The sequence below is a fragment of the Odocoileus virginianus genome, chromosome 10 (assembly GCF_023699985.2).
Source record: "Odocoileus virginianus isolate 20LAN1187 ecotype Illinois chromosome 10, Ovbor_1.2, whole genome shotgun sequence".
Taxonomy (NCBI): Eukaryota; Metazoa; Chordata; class Mammalia; order Artiodactyla; family Cervidae; genus Odocoileus; species Odocoileus virginianus.
This window is the reverse complement of record NC_069683.1, coordinates 37,041,128-37,056,187: the sequence shown is the minus strand read 5'-3', so window position 1 is coordinate 37,056,187 and position 15,060 is coordinate 37,041,128. Positions and strand designations below refer to the sequence as shown.

Genomic DNA, 15,060 nt, shown 5'->3' with positions numbered 1-15,060 from the left:
TCCTTTTCCTCTCTTTGGTAGGCAAAGCTCTTCTGCAAATAGCTGACAAACTCCTGAATAGTCATCATTTTATAAATCATTTGAAATGGATTCTTTAAAACACCATCTGTTGATCTGTTTAAGTTTCCTATGAAAATAGGACGTCAGCTCAGATATTCTGGAGGTTCCAGCAGGTAAATACCAACCCGAATTCAGCCGTATTAAATATTGAGAAAAGCACAGAACTTTAGAGCAGAAGGAACTGTTGAGATCACCTCGTTCTCCTGCCTTACTTTCCATCTGAGGCAAGTAGAACCCAGAAGGGTTCTGTGACTTGCCCCAAGTGGCACAGCCATAAAAACCCAAGTCTGGGCTGGAACCAGGAGATTCTAACTCTCAGGCTAGCACTCTTCCACCACCCCTGCTCTTTTCTCTCACCCTCTTTCTAAACCTTAGGAGTTAGAACAAGGTATACATTTAACTATAGTTTTAACCTATTTATATTATTCACCAGCTGCATCTACAATCAAAACAAAAAATACGTCTACAGATTCAGCTTTAGATATACAGGAAATTTCAAATCCTGCCCGGGAAATTTTAAAGCCTTCCAAATATGTTCAACAAAGTGTTTTAAAGACTTAGCAATAAAGTGAACTCAGTAATAGATCATGGAGTGAAAGACTGAACTTTGCATTAAGAAAACATTTTGGAGTTTCATTGATATGGAAATCGAATTTAACAGCAGTGATTTTTTTTTCTTCTTTTTTTAAATCTTGCAAGCACGGAGAGCATGAGATTATTCAAAACTGCTCTGGAGCAGCAAAGATTATTTTAAGCTCATGATTCAACCAGCACATTAATTAAAAACTCTACCAACCCAAATTGACAGATCCTGATATCAATGGGATAAGAAGAATTAAAATAATAGTTGTCACATAAAAATAGATTAAAAGAGGGAACAGCGGCGGATGTCAGAAGGACAAATGACAAGCAAGCGTTGTGGGAAACTAGATGCAGCTAATGGGCAGCTTTGATGGATTTTTTTTTTTTAAACGAAGATCCTGGAAATACACGTACAGTCAAGAAATGCTTCTTTGAATCTTGTTTCTGGAAGCTAAGTGATAAAACTTGGCTAATAATTCCTTGCCGAGGAGTAGCTATGCAAGCAGGGAGAAGAGACCACAACCGCGAAGAGACAAAACAAGGCTAGGTGATCGGAAGGGGCCAAAGCAGAGAAGGGAACAGGGGATTGAGAAACGTGAGGTGAGGGGGCACAGCCTGGTACTCCACCGGCCAGCACCAACTTGACAACAGACGCCTCTGGCCAGTACAGCCTTTCCTTTCCCCGCGTCTGCCCTCGGCTCTGCAGCCGGCTCCCACGACCCCTCGGGGTGACTGACTCGAGCCCCACAAGGTCGGCATTAATTTCTATTCTTCCACTCATTCCTCAGAGCAAACGAGAGCTCTCTAGGCTGTCAACGCCCGACAATCTCGAGCGGGAAGCTTTTTCTGTGACATCTGTCAAATCCGGTGCTAAGGCCAGCCTCGCTGCGCCCTTCGCGGGTCTCCAAGACTCCAGGGCGGCCGGCGGACCCACACCTGGGCGCCGGGTGACATTCCCCCTGTCGTGGAGCACCTGCTCGCATACCCACGGGGATCTTCCTCGGGCTGCCCAGGACCCAGACGGCGCAGGCCGGACCGAAGTTCGCAAGCTGGGGTCGGCCGCATCCCCGGGCCAGGAATACCCAGGTGCAGCCCCAGCACCCGTGAAAGGGCCGAAGGGGTAGAGGGTGGCTCGGACTCCCCAAGCCCGACGTAGACGCCCTCCCCGCCCCCACCCACCCCTGCAGGCTCCCGAAAGGAAAGTAGAAGGGAGAAGGAGGAAGGGCAGAAGCTGCATCTCTAGCCCAACGCCCTTGGAGTGCAGCCGTCAAGGATGGTCCCCTCGGGGGTTCCTGAACCTTCCGGGGATACATCCTAGGACTAGCCCTCAGCCGGGTCACTGATATCAAAGGGTGGAGATGTCCCTTTAAGAGGCAGCTGGCTGCTCCTGCCACCACCACCCCCACCACCCCCACCCCACCCCCCCTTCAGGTAGCGATGCCCGCGGAGGGGAGATGGGTATTTCCGCGGACTCTTTCCCGGTCCCTTTAAGGGTGCCTGCGGCACCTCTGCCCGTTCTAGTCCGCAGCGCCAGCCCCCGCGAGGGAGGATGGGGGCGGACGAGCGCGGCGCCTTTAAGGGGCGCAGCCTCCCCGCGGCCCGGGTGGGGGCAGGGAGCGGGCACGGGCCCTTTAAGGCCGGCAGCGGGCACGTCGGGCAGGGCTCCCCGGCGGCCGGGCTGCGCCCCGGGCGGCGGCGGGGGCTTTGAGCCTACCAGGGTGCTAACGGCCCCGACGGGGTGCCCGCGGCCGCACCGCTGGCTGCGGCCAGCCCGACACTCACCGTGGCTTGCCGGGAGCGCCCGCGCCCGCGCCCCCACTCGGATCCCGCGGCGGCGGCGGCGGCGAGTCCGGCGCGGGTAAACAGGCACCTCCGTCCCTGACCTACTTTCTGCCTTCCCTAAATGTCGCACCACTAACCTACTTTCCGACCAATCCGCTCCCCGCCGGCCCAGGCCCGGCCCCCCGCCCACCAATCGCTGTGCCCAACCCCCCTTCCCCGCCCACCAATGGAGGAGTCGCGGAGCCCGGATACCTGCCTCTTCCCTCCAGCCAATCCTAGAGCCCGAAGAGAGATGGTCTCGGCGGCCGCCCCCGGCCAATCCGCGCGCGGCTCGGCGGCCTGATAGCCAGTTGTGTGGCAGCAAGAGAGGCCGCTGACCAATGGCGAGGCGGCGAGGGCCGGTTTACCTGCTACTTTCCCGCCACCAATCGTTTGGCGCACAGAAGCACACGCCCCAAGGAGAGGACCAATCGACGCGTTTTCCCTGGATTTCCTCGCCTCTGTGCTCTCTCTTTCCCCTGCTCTCCCGTTAGCCTTGGCCACTGCGGGTCCAGACGCCGCACTCTTTGCAGTCGCCTGGGATGTCCTTCTTCTCTAGGTTCCTGACTTGCTTCTGGGTCACGTATCTCACTCCTCTTCCTTGCCCTTTTTCACTCGGGGCATCCTGACTAAAGCAACATTTCCTCGTTCCCCTACCTCCAACTCCATCTAGGAAACCAGTTTTAGGAACATAGTGTCAGACCTTTCCCAAAACATCCTGGTTTGCCAAAGTCCAAACGAAGAAGAAATACTTGGTATTTCTAGAAGGATTTTCCATTCAAGTGTTCTTACGTTCTTTTCGTTCGTCCTGACCTCCAAGCATCCGATTGGAGCTGTCTTTCTTGTTCAAAAGAGAAAACTCGAGCCTGGAGCGATTCCAGTGCTTTTCCTTTCAGTGGCCGCACCACTGTGTGGCAGACAACTTCCCAGTGGCTGTTTCTACCGTAGAAAAGCTGTCCAAGGACTGAGACGGAAGGAAACAAATAGTTGCAGAAAACAAACGTTTCGTAACAAGATACAACTTGAGTACTGAGAGGACGAAGAATCTTATTTTTGCATCTCAAGCCCTTAACAGAGGGCCTTTAACACAGAGCTCCCTTCCGTTTTAGATGTTAAACTCCCTAAATGAAGGGACCTCGTCTTCTTTTTTGTTATAGTCACCCCCTCACCTTTAGCACCTAGCTGTGAGTGAGATGGAGGGATGGGGGCAGTGCCTGATTCCTAGCATGTTTGTTGACTGCATATGGGAACAAATTGATCTAAATCACTTAGCTCAATCTTGTGACCCAGACTACTCTCTAAGACACTAGATTTCTAGCCTTGTTCATTGAACACAGAAACTGCATTTTAAATATTGTCAAACCATAGCCTGTCCTCAGTTCACTGCCAGGCACATGGTGGTTGTCCAGTACATGCTTGTGGCCTGAATGGTGACCATTTGCAAGGTTAACCAACTTCATCAGTACCTTACTACTTTTCTGAAGTTTAACTGCAGGTGGAATTTGATTGCTGTTTACTTTGTCTCTGTCCTGATTTCATGAGGTGACCACACTATGTAAGTAGGATTTTAGCAATGTACTTAACAAGATGTTGTGGACAAGATGAGGAACTATAAATCTAGATTCTAATGTAATTAGTTGGATAAGAAACTTGTTAAGTAACCATTACCTAAAGATGCTGATTAATGAACCCTTGTCCACCTGAAGGAAAAGTAGGGGTGTAGACATTTGTGCCACATCTACTGTGTGCTAAGCACTTTCCCTGTATCCTCCCTCTTAATGAGGAAACTGAAACTCAGCGTTTAACCAGCTGACCCAAGGCCATGCAGTACATGGATCCATAGAAGTCTGACATGTAAAGCAAGATGGGGTTATAGTGCCCAGTGGTGGTCATTACGCATGTGGAGTATCATCTCCAACGAAGGCTTGGCAAAGAAAAACCATCTACAGGCCCAGGAGAGGGACCAGGATGTAACAAGGCTGGGAACTATGTCATAGGAGGAAAGATTAAAGGAAGCAGAAGGTTTTGCCCCAGGGATACAAGATAACTGTCTTCATACATTTGAAGAGCTGTCAGATGGAAGAGAAATTGGACTTACTTTTAAGGACCCCACAAGGTGAAAGGGGGACCTGTGGGTAGAAATTCTAGAATGACTCAATTTTCTAACAACTAGAGCCTCTTCTGCCCTGATAAGTTGAGTTCTTGTCACAGAAAGTGTCCAAATAAGAACTGGATGCCCACATTATTTAATATAATCTTCATGTCACATTGGCCCCAGCAATTAATATGCTGGCTCTCCACACTTGCTAGGTAGACAGCTTCTATCCAGTAACTTAAACCTCTTTTGTATGCCATATAGGGATAGTAGAAGTATTAGTCACTCAGTTGTGTCCGACTCTTTGTGACCCCATGGACTACAGCCCACCAGGCTCCTCTGTCCATGGAATTCTCCAGGCAAGAATACTGGAGTGGGTAGCCATTCCCTTCTCCAGCAGATCTTCCCAACACAGGGATTAAACCCAGGTCTCCCACATAGCAGGTATTCTTTATCATCTAAGCCAGCAGGGAAGCCCCATATAGAGATAATCTAGTATCTACTTCACAAGATCATTGTGAGAGTTAAATGAGATAATAGACAGAAAGCCCCTAGTACAATGCCTGGCACACAGTAAAGAATCAATGTGTATTAAATTAAAATTCTATGAAATAGATATTTATTGCATCCATTTTATAGATAATGTTAGTGAAAACAAGGTAACAGAATCCAAAGTAATCCCCCAAACTCTGATTCAATGATCAGATCCACTAGAAGTAACTGAAGAGTTGTTTTTTTTTTTTTAATACAAATTCTCAAACCCCAATCTAGAAGATTCTGTTAAATATCTTTGGGATCGGAGATGCAGTCAAATTTGGGAATGACTGATTTAATGGAATAAGCACAGGCTCTTAAGTCAAACAGACCTGAGGTCAAATTCCAGGACTGTTAGATTGAATGGAGAAGCTAATGACAGGACCAGGAAGTTATGCAGTCTGCTGTCTTTGGAAAGAAGTTGAGAAATTCTGAGATGGACATGTTAAAATTCTTGTGGAAAGTCAAATAGAAATGTGTTGCTATAAATGATAGCATGACAACAATATTTAAAGCAGGTTTACAGTGAGTCCAGTACTCTTCTAAGAGCTTTATTCAGTTCAGTTCAGTTCAGTCACTCAGTCGTTTCTGACTCTTTGTGACCCCATGAATTGCAGCATGCCAGGCCTCCCTGTCCATCACTAACTCCCGGAGTTTACGCAAACCCATGTCCATCGAGTTGGTGATGTCATCCAGCCATCTCATCCTCTGTGGGCCCCTTCTCCTGCCCCCAATCCCTCCCAGCATCAGGGTCTTTTCCAATGAGTCAACCCTTCGCTTTAGGTGGCCAAAGTATTGGAATTTCAGCTTCAGCATCAGTCCTTCCAATGAACACCCAGGACTGGTCTCCTCTAGAATGGACTGGTTGGATCTCCTTGCAGTCCAAGGGACTCTCAAGAGTCTTCTCCAACACCATAGTTCAAAAGCCTTATTACATTACCTCAATTTTCACACACTCCTATAAGGCAGTTACTTCTATTATTCCCATTTTATAAATGGGGAAACTAAAGATATCAGCCTATTTAGACAATCTGACCCTAGAGCTCACACTCTTAAGTACTTCAGTAAATTACCCCTTCCTTTTGATGATTCCTTTGGAAAACAAAGAAATTTCAAACTTTAGAGACATAAGTTCAAGAGTCACCAATTCAAAGGTGGTGAGCATTTTTTTTTAAATTTCCAAATGATTAGGGTTTCACGTAGACGAAAGGAGAGTGCACAGGAGTGTGGCTTAGAGATGGGGATGTCATCTCAGACTTAGGGAATGTAAGAAACAGGAGCCTCTCAACTAACTTAGTCCAAAGAGGGAAATTTCTCTGGAGGAGACAGTGGTAGCTCATAGAATCCTAGAGTAAGAAGCACAGCATATCCTTATAGAGGATTAGAACTGGGATGTAGCAGTTAGGCATGAAGCAGTTCCCATTTTCTCCTCTGGGGTCATGTGGCCTCTGGACTTGTCTTTTCTCTATCTGCTTGATGATTCTCTTTTTCTGTAGCTCTTTACTCCACCCCATTTGTACATGGTCCTTTATGGATGCTCTCAATCCCTAAGAGAGAGAGAAAGAAATAGGAGAGATTGTCAAAGTGGGGCATGGGCTGAGCAACAGTCCCCAAAGATGCCTACTGAAGTGAAAGAAGAATCAGAACAGGAGAAAATACAGAGTAATAAGAGAAAAAGAAGGAGAAGCAAGAAAGTGAAAAGCTGGATTTGAAAAACTGGAAGAAAATCTCAACAGGTGTAGAAACAACATAAGGGGAACTTATACTTGAGCAAAAGGTTTTGTTACAACTAAGAAATTTGACTGTAAAAAAGCTGTTTTCGTGAAACTGCTTCTAGAGCCAGATCAATGCAGGGTATTGGGAAAATCCAGCATAGAAAAAAATCAGTGAAGACAACGTGTCACCAGTGAGTACAGATCACTTTTTGAAGACATTTGTCATTTAAGGGGAAATTAGGAAAAGAATCATCTATCACAGCAGCTGATCCAGTTGAGAATGGTTTATGATGATATGCGTAGGTTCACTTTGATTTTTTTAAACTGAGGTGGACATATCTGCTGCTGCTGCTGCTAAGTCGCTTCAGTCACATCCGACTCTGTGCAACCCCATAGATGGCAGCCCACCAGGCTTCCCCATCCCAGGGATTCTCTAGGCAAGAAAACATATCTGGGTGTACAAAAATGGGAACTTGAAATGATCAGGCATTGATGAGTTAACCAGTGTTTATAACACTTTCAGCTAATTTTCTTTAATGACCTTCCTTGACTCTTTTTTGAATAAGATAGTCCTAGCAGCTCAGAATTGGAGAAGGAAATGTCAACCCACTCCAGTGTTCTTGCCTGGAGAATCCCAGGGACAGAGGAGCCTGGTGGGCTGCTGTCTATGGGGTCGCAGAGAGTCAGACACAACTGAAGCGACTTAGCAGCAGCAGCACCAGCTCAGAATGGGAAAGCAGTAATACCTTATTTGGAATGTATCCTAGACCGTGTAATTAGGCTTTAGATTAGATCTTGTTTGCAGACATGGCCAAGATTTCAGAGATGTTGGTGATCAGATGTCAAAGGGGCTTTTCCATTTGGCTGAGGGGTGTTTGCTAGAGGGAGCTAAAGCACCAGTAACCACATTGCTTCTCCAGCAGAAGCCCTGAAGAACAAATAGACACTGTCTTCATAAAACTGGCATAGCTTTTGCCCTGCTTTGCTAGAGTGAGCATCACTAAAATTCATGCTTCAAATTAAAAAAAAGAGAAAGAAAGTTTCTAGTTAGTAAAGCAAAGTGAAGTGTTAAGTCAAGCCTTTTAAGTAGTACATCAACTTAAACAAAATTACAATATGCTTTTGAGAAAGAAAAGGGGATATATTGGGAGGAATTTGACCTAACACATTATCAAAGCACACTACAAAAGTGTAACAATTAGAGTATGGAATTGGTTTAGAAACAAACCAATAAGTGAATGAAAAGGCATCCAGAAATAGACCCAATGGACGTGAAAACTGAGTCTAATATAAAGGTGACTTTTAAATTATCAGGAAAAAAAGATGGATTTTTTTCAATAAATGCTATTAAAACAACTAGCTAGCCATGTTGAAACACATAAAGCTTGTTCTCTACCCTAATCTTTACAACAAAATATAACCAGCCATTATTTAGGATTTGAATGTAAGAAGTGCAATCTATTAAAAAAATTAGAAGAAAATGTGAGTAAAATTTTTATAAACTTGAAAGGCCTTTCTAAGCTTTACACAAAATTCAGAGATCATAAAAATAAAGGCTAATTATATAAATGTATGTGCACACCTATAGACCCACACACATACCCACCCACATCATGAGCAAAAGAAATGGGAAAACCAGCAAACAAGCCAAGAACACACTAGAATGCATCAGGGTTTCCCTGGTGGCGCAGGGGATAAGAATCTGTCTACCAATGCAGGTGACATGGGTTCGATCCCTGGCTTGGGAAGCTTCCACATGCTGAGGATCAACTAAGCCCATGCACCACAACTACTGAGCTTGCATTTTAGAGCCCACAGGTTACATCTACTGAGTCTGCGTGCCGGAATCACTGAAGCCCGGGTGGCTAGAGCCTGTGTTCCTCAACAAGAGCAGCCACGGCAATGAGAAGCCCGTGCACCGCAATTAGACAGTAGCCCCTGATTGCTGGAAACTAGAGCAAGCCTGCGGAGAAGGCAAAGGCACCCCACTCCAGTACTCTTGCCTGGAAAATCCCATGGACGGAGGAGCCTGGTGGGCTGCACATGGGGTCGCTAAGAGTCGGACACGACTGAGCGACTTCCCTTTCACTTTTCACTTTCATGCATTGGAGAAGGAAATGGCAACCCACTCCAGTGTTCTTGCCTGGAGAATCCCAGGGATGGCAGAGCCTGGTGGGCTGACGTCTATGGGGTCGCACAGAGTCGGACACAACTGAAGTGACTTAGCAGCAGCAGCAGCATAGAAAGCCCACACAAAGCAACAAGACTCTGGGCAGCCAAAAGTAAATAAATAAGTAATGCACCATGCATATTCCAGTTAAAAGGTCAGAAGGTAGGATAGTGAGACATAAGTGATACTTCTGGAGGTATTATTTAAACCTGTCATTTGTAATAGAAAAAATACTCTTTTTAAAGCATTATTGCTTATAAAATTGTCATTTTTTTGGCTCTCCCTCTCTTTGTGTTTCTTTAAAAGTCAGTGATCTCCTTAGAATGTGTGTATGTGTATAACTGAGTCACTTTGCTATACAGTGGAGGTTGGCACAACGTTGTAAATCAACTATACTTCAGTTTAAAAAATGTGGAAAAAAGATTAATCACCAAGCACTATCCCAGGCAACAAAGCCTGTTTGGATTCTCTGCAGTAACTCTGGGTCCTTTACTCCATTCATAGAAAAGATACTGATTCTAAACCTGCTTAAGGAAAACTTTCATTTTGTACACAGATGTGTGTGCATTAAAAGAATGATTGCTACTCAAATCTTTCCTTTCTCTTTGCAATTAAAAACAAAGAAAGAAACAAGAACAAAGAAAAAGAATATCCATTGCTTTTCTCCCCCTGATTATAAAACTAACACATTTTTGTGACAAAAAATTCATAAACATAAAAAAGAAAATAATGTGTAATCTCATTAAGCATGTATAACCCCCATTAAAATATTGATGTATTTTCCTTGTCGAGTTTTCTTTGTAACTATGTTATATTATAATCTAACTTTTATCACACTGAAATTTTGTTTGGTATCCTTCTTTTTATTTTTTTTTATTTTTTTCATTTATTTTTATTAGTTGGAGGCTAATTACTTTACAATATTGAAGTGGGTTTTGTCATACATTGACATGAATCAGCCATGGAGTTACATGTATTCCCCATCCCGATCCCCCCTCCCACCTCCCTCTCCACCTGATTCCTCTGGGTCTTCCCAGTGCACCAGGCCCAAGCACTTGTCTCATGCATCCAACCTGGGCTGGTGATCTGTTTCACTATAGATAATATACATGTTTCGATGCTGTTCTTTCAAAACATCCCACCCTCGCCTTCTCCCACAGAGTCCAAAAGTCTGTTCTGTACATCTGTGTCTCTTTTTCTGTTTAGCATATAGGGTTATCATTCCCATCTTTCTAAATTCCATATATATGTGTTAGTATGCTGTAATGTTCTTTATCTTTCTGGCTTACTTCACTCTGTATAATGGCTCCAGTTTCATCCATCTCATTAGAACTGATTCAAATGAATTCTTTTTAATGGCTGAGTAATATTCCATGGTGTATATGTACCACAGCTTCCTTATCCATTCGTCTGCTGATGGGCATCTAGGTTGCTTCCATGTCCTGGCTATTATAAACAGTGCTGCAATGAACATTGGGGTGCATGTGTCTCTTTCAGATCTGGTTTCCTAAAAATATGGAACGCTTCATGAATTTGCGTGTCATCCTTGCGCAGGGACCATGCTAATCTTCTCTGTATCGTTCCAATTTTAGTATATGTGCTGCCAAAGCGAGCACGGTATCCTTCTTTTTAAGATTAACCTGTTGTGGGACTTCCCTGGCGGTCCAGTGGTTAAGACTCGCACTTCCAATGTAGGGGACGCTTCTTCCATCCCTGGTCAGGGATCTAAGATCCCACAAACCTCATGCTGTGGCCAAAAACATTAAAAAATAAAAGGAATCTATTGTGAACATTCACCCATGTCATTAAGCCTTATTCTACAACATGACACCTAATCAGTCAGTCAGTCAGTCAGTTCAGTCACTCAGTCGTGCCCAACTCTTTGAGACCCCATGAATCGCAGCACGCCAGGCCTCCCTGTCCATCACCAACTCCCTGAGTTTACTCAAACTCATGTTCATCAAGTCGGTGATGCCATCTAGCCATCTCATCCTCTGTTGCCCCCTTCTCCTCCTGCCCCCAATCCCTCCCAGCATCAGGGTCTTTTCCAATGAGTCAACTCTTCGCGTGAGGTGGCCAAAGTATTGTAATTTCAGCTTCAGCGTCAGTCCTTCCAATGAACACCCAGGACTGGTCTCCTCTAGGATGGACTGGTTGGACCTCCTTGCAGTCCAAGGGACTCTCAAGAGTCTTCTCCAACACCATAGTTCAAAAGCATCAATTCTTCAGCACTCAGCTTTCTTCACAGTCCAACTCTCACAGCCATACATGACCACTGGAAAAACCATATCCTTGATTAGACGGACCTTTGTTGGCAAAGTAATGTCTCTGCTTTTTAATATGCTATCTAGGTTGGTCATAACTTTACTTCCAAGGAGTAAGCGTCTTTTAATTTCATGGCTGCAATCACATCTGCAGGGATTTTGGAGCCCCCCAAAATAAAGTCTGACACTGTTTCCACTGTTTCCCCATCTATTTCCCAAAACAGGCTATTTCATTGTATGGAGTCACCATACACCAACAAGCGCAACCCTCACATTGTCTCCAATTTCTTCTATTATTAATAGTTTTTGTAGAGTATATGTTTATGGAATGGGCCCATAGCTTCCCTACCCTACATCATTACCCCACGGGGTTCAAAGAATCAGTTGGTATATGCAGTGAATACCAGATATATTTTCTTGTCAGGTTTTGGGGTTTTTTTTTCCCTCCTGTGACTGTTTCTCTCTCTGTCATAAATCTTATGTTAAAGATACAAGAAAATTTATACACAGTCCAATTAAAACAAAATAGGAAATGATTATAGCTTGATAAGTGGTCTTTGAAAAATTTATTACCCCAATCCTGTGTTTCAAAGGGCACTCCAGCTATCAAAAGGATTGATTGACAATAAAACTTACTGTAAATAAAGATATTCAAATCTTGAATATCAATAGAGTCATTTAGTTTCAGTTGTATTATTTTTGTCCCCATGTTGAGTCTTTTTCTTTATCTGCTGCCAAATCGTTTCTTTGTGCATTTGTACATCTGCCAGAGAGAGGCAAAGAAATATGGTCAGATGATGTTATTTCTTGGACTTTGAGAGATTGGATAGGAGACAAAAGTTGAAAGTTATCAGCAAAACAAGGTTGTACACTGACTCCTCTGCTTGTATATTTCCCTCACTCTCAGCGCCTCTGTCCATGCTAAGCTGGCTCACACCTGCTGCTCCAGTTTGAAGGTCACTTTCTCAGGGAAGCCTTCTCTGACCTCCAAGGCATAAAAAGCACCCTGTGCTTCCTTTCTCAAAACATTATTACACTTGTGATGTCTTGTCTTCCCATAAATTCTGTGAGGCAGATACCATACCTCTATATTCTCTCCTATCTCCCACAGCTATCAGAATAGTACCTTCACAAGATCAGATATTGTTTGGATGAGTAAATAAAAAACAAGGAAGAGATGTGAAAGTGTACTGCTCTTCCTCCATGGATATACAACACCTCCTCCCACAGAAACATGTAGGATTCAATTGTTCCCTTTAATTCCACCCTCATCCAAAAACTCCCCAGCCACCGTCCTCATTTCTCCCAACCTCGTCACTCTCCAGGCCTCTTCCCTTCTTGGCTTTTCTTCAAATATTTTTTACTATCTGACATTTTGTTATGTATTCATTTATATATTGCATGTTACCCTCAATGATCTGTGAGATAAGGGGTATTTTTACTGCTGTGGCTCCCACACTTAAAATACTCTAGCATATATTAGGTGTGTAAATATCAGTTGAATGAGTGAATGAATGAATGAGATTCCAGAACGCAATTGGGCCGTTTTGGCCTTTAGCGTGGTTATATCAGACTTCAGCAAAATCCACTGCATTATAAACAAATAAATTATCTTTAATTTTCCCTTTAATTATTTGCATTGTTCCTATTATTTGTCATTTTTAGATGTGCCACTATCAAATTTTTATGGTATATTACGTAAGAGTGAGTTGACGATATGTTCTCATAAAGTATTTCATTGGGTATAAATAGAAACAAACAACAAGCTTTTCCAAAAGCTATAGTAGAAACAGGTTTTTTGTTTTTTGTTTTTTTTTGGTTTGCTTTGGAGTTTTTATGGTCAGAGAGTCTGACAATAAGGAGTAAGAAGTTTGATTCACCTTTAAGAAAAATAATTTGTTTTATCAACTGGTTATGATATTATGCCATCCCTTAACATGTTAAATGAAATATTAGACCACAACTGTACAGAAAAAGTCAAAGAAAAATATAAAATAATGCTACAAACAAAATAAAACCCCATCATATGAGTGAATAAAAGTTAGTAAAGATATGTGTACATATGGACAAAATTGTAAATATTCATAGAGATAAACCTAATTTTATTGAAGAGGTTATGGGTAAATTTTCTGCAAAGTTGTTTATAATAATCAAAATTATTTTAATAGGAAACTAGGAGAGCCAAGTGCCCCAGAACACTTTATGTGTTCTCTGGCACCACTTCATGTTACTCTGGTTTTGTCTCCTTAGTTAAAGTCACCAGTTATCCACCTTCCAATTGGACAGCCTTTGAGATAACTTGCCGTACTGGGCTGGGATCCCTGGAAAATTCCAAGGTGCTCTGCTCTTTGGCCTTGAAACCCCTTTTTGTCTCAATAAATTAACTGAGAAATACCAAGAGCCGCATTGTGAGTTTCCAGTTCCAAGATGAATTCAAACCAACTTAAACAGTGTATTAGTAGTGCTTAGTGTTGTTTTACTTTCAAATATTCTCCAACTTAAAGCCCTGCTTCTGGGGAAGACACTTTGCTGCCCAAGAACATTCGGAGCTAAGGAACCACCGCAGTATAATACCAGAACCCCGTATCCAACACCACGTCATTGCCTTAACTGAGGGTCCCAGTATGGACCCAAATGAGGGAAGTATATTTTTTTCTCAGTGACTTCCTGCTTCCTGGGAACAGCAGGTTTGGGAAAATGAAGGTGACTGGGTGATTAGATTGCTAGGTGTTCTCATATGATCCCTATCTCTTTTACTCCTCTATCCTCTTCTCCCATCATGGGATGCCATATTGGCACCTTGGATGGTTGGCCTCAAATCCTGGTTCATCACAGTGTTTATGAGTTAACCTTTCCAAGTAGGTGAAGCTTAAATAGTTGGCAACCTCCTCCCTTTTTTTTCTTTCCACCTACCAAATGGAAATTCAGTATTACAATCAAAACTTCAACGTCTTCCTCCCATACAGCTCTAATGTAAGAAAAAGTAGACTTTTATTTTACTTTAGGCAGGAAAGTAGTATTTATTGGTGGGTGGGAATAAGCAGGGGACGGCATCAAGGTTTTATGAACGCAGGACAGAACCAGGGATGTATTTGACCCTACAGTTCTCCGTCCGGCATAAGCTACTTTTCTGCCCCCGAGTTTTCAAATTCATCCACGTTAAACTTAGTAAAACCCCACTTCTTGGAAATGTGGATCTTCTGTCAGCCAGGGAACTTGAACTTGGCCTGCATAGGGCCTCAGTCACCTGCTCCTTGTTCTGCAGCTTGGTGCCAATGGACATTACGACTCTGCCAATGTGGACCCTGGCCACTGTGCCCTGGGGCTTTCCAAATGTACTGCGCATATCCGTCTGAAGCCTAGACTAGGGACAGCATGCCAGACACGAATATCCACTGGAAAGGGCTGTCTCCAAGGTGCCTTAGGGCAACTCATGCAAGCAATAGACTGCTTGCACTACACTATTGCATACACACTACATTACTGCCTGCAGCCATTGCACACCAGGCCCCCATGGGGTAAAGAGGCAACCTACCTTTTCAAACCACATTCCCACCACCACTCCTGCCTAGTCCTAGGGACTAAGGATATATCTAATAAACAACAATTTTGCTATACTAGAAAAAAAGAATATGTTAAAACTTTCAGTCTACTTAATGCTTCAGACCAGGTTTTAGGCATCCAGCTGTCTTCATTCGCAAGGCATCACATGTTTTCATATTCTACAAATGGGGCTATTGTACAATGATGAATGAATGAAATACAATGCAACTATTTTTAGTATAATAATTGTAATTAAAAGGCAGTGGAATGATAATC

At 43.7% G+C, this 15,060-nt stretch overlaps 1 protein-coding gene, 1 non-coding gene and 1 pseudogene across 6 annotated transcripts in view; all 3 read right to left on the bottom strand.

The window, feature by feature from the left end:
* BMAL1 (basic helix-loop-helix ARNT like 1) overlaps positions 1-2,588 on the bottom strand; it is a 108,242-nt gene extending 105,654 nt beyond the window's left edge. For 4 of the 5 annotated variants that reach the window (XM_020873052.2, XM_020873054.2, XM_020873057.2 and 1 more), the window contains exon 1: positions 2,425-2,588. The gene's annotated coding sequence lies outside the window, so the exon portion shown is untranslated. The remainder of the gene's footprint in view (positions 1-2,424) is intronic. The other variant, XM_020873056.2, reaches the window with a different exon arrangement.
* A 7,898-nt stretch (positions 2,589-10,486) lies between these two features.
* On the bottom strand, positions 10,487-10,593 carry LOC139037287 (U6 spliceosomal RNA). Its single transcript, XR_011490108.1, has one exon. It is a non-coding gene; the product is annotated as a U6 spliceosomal RNA (small nuclear RNA).
* Positions 10,594-14,644: 4,051 nt separating this feature from the next.
* On the bottom strand, positions 14,645-14,791 carry LOC139037250 (small nucleolar RNA SNORA70; annotated as a pseudogene).
* Positions 14,792-15,060: the final 269 nt, after the last annotated feature.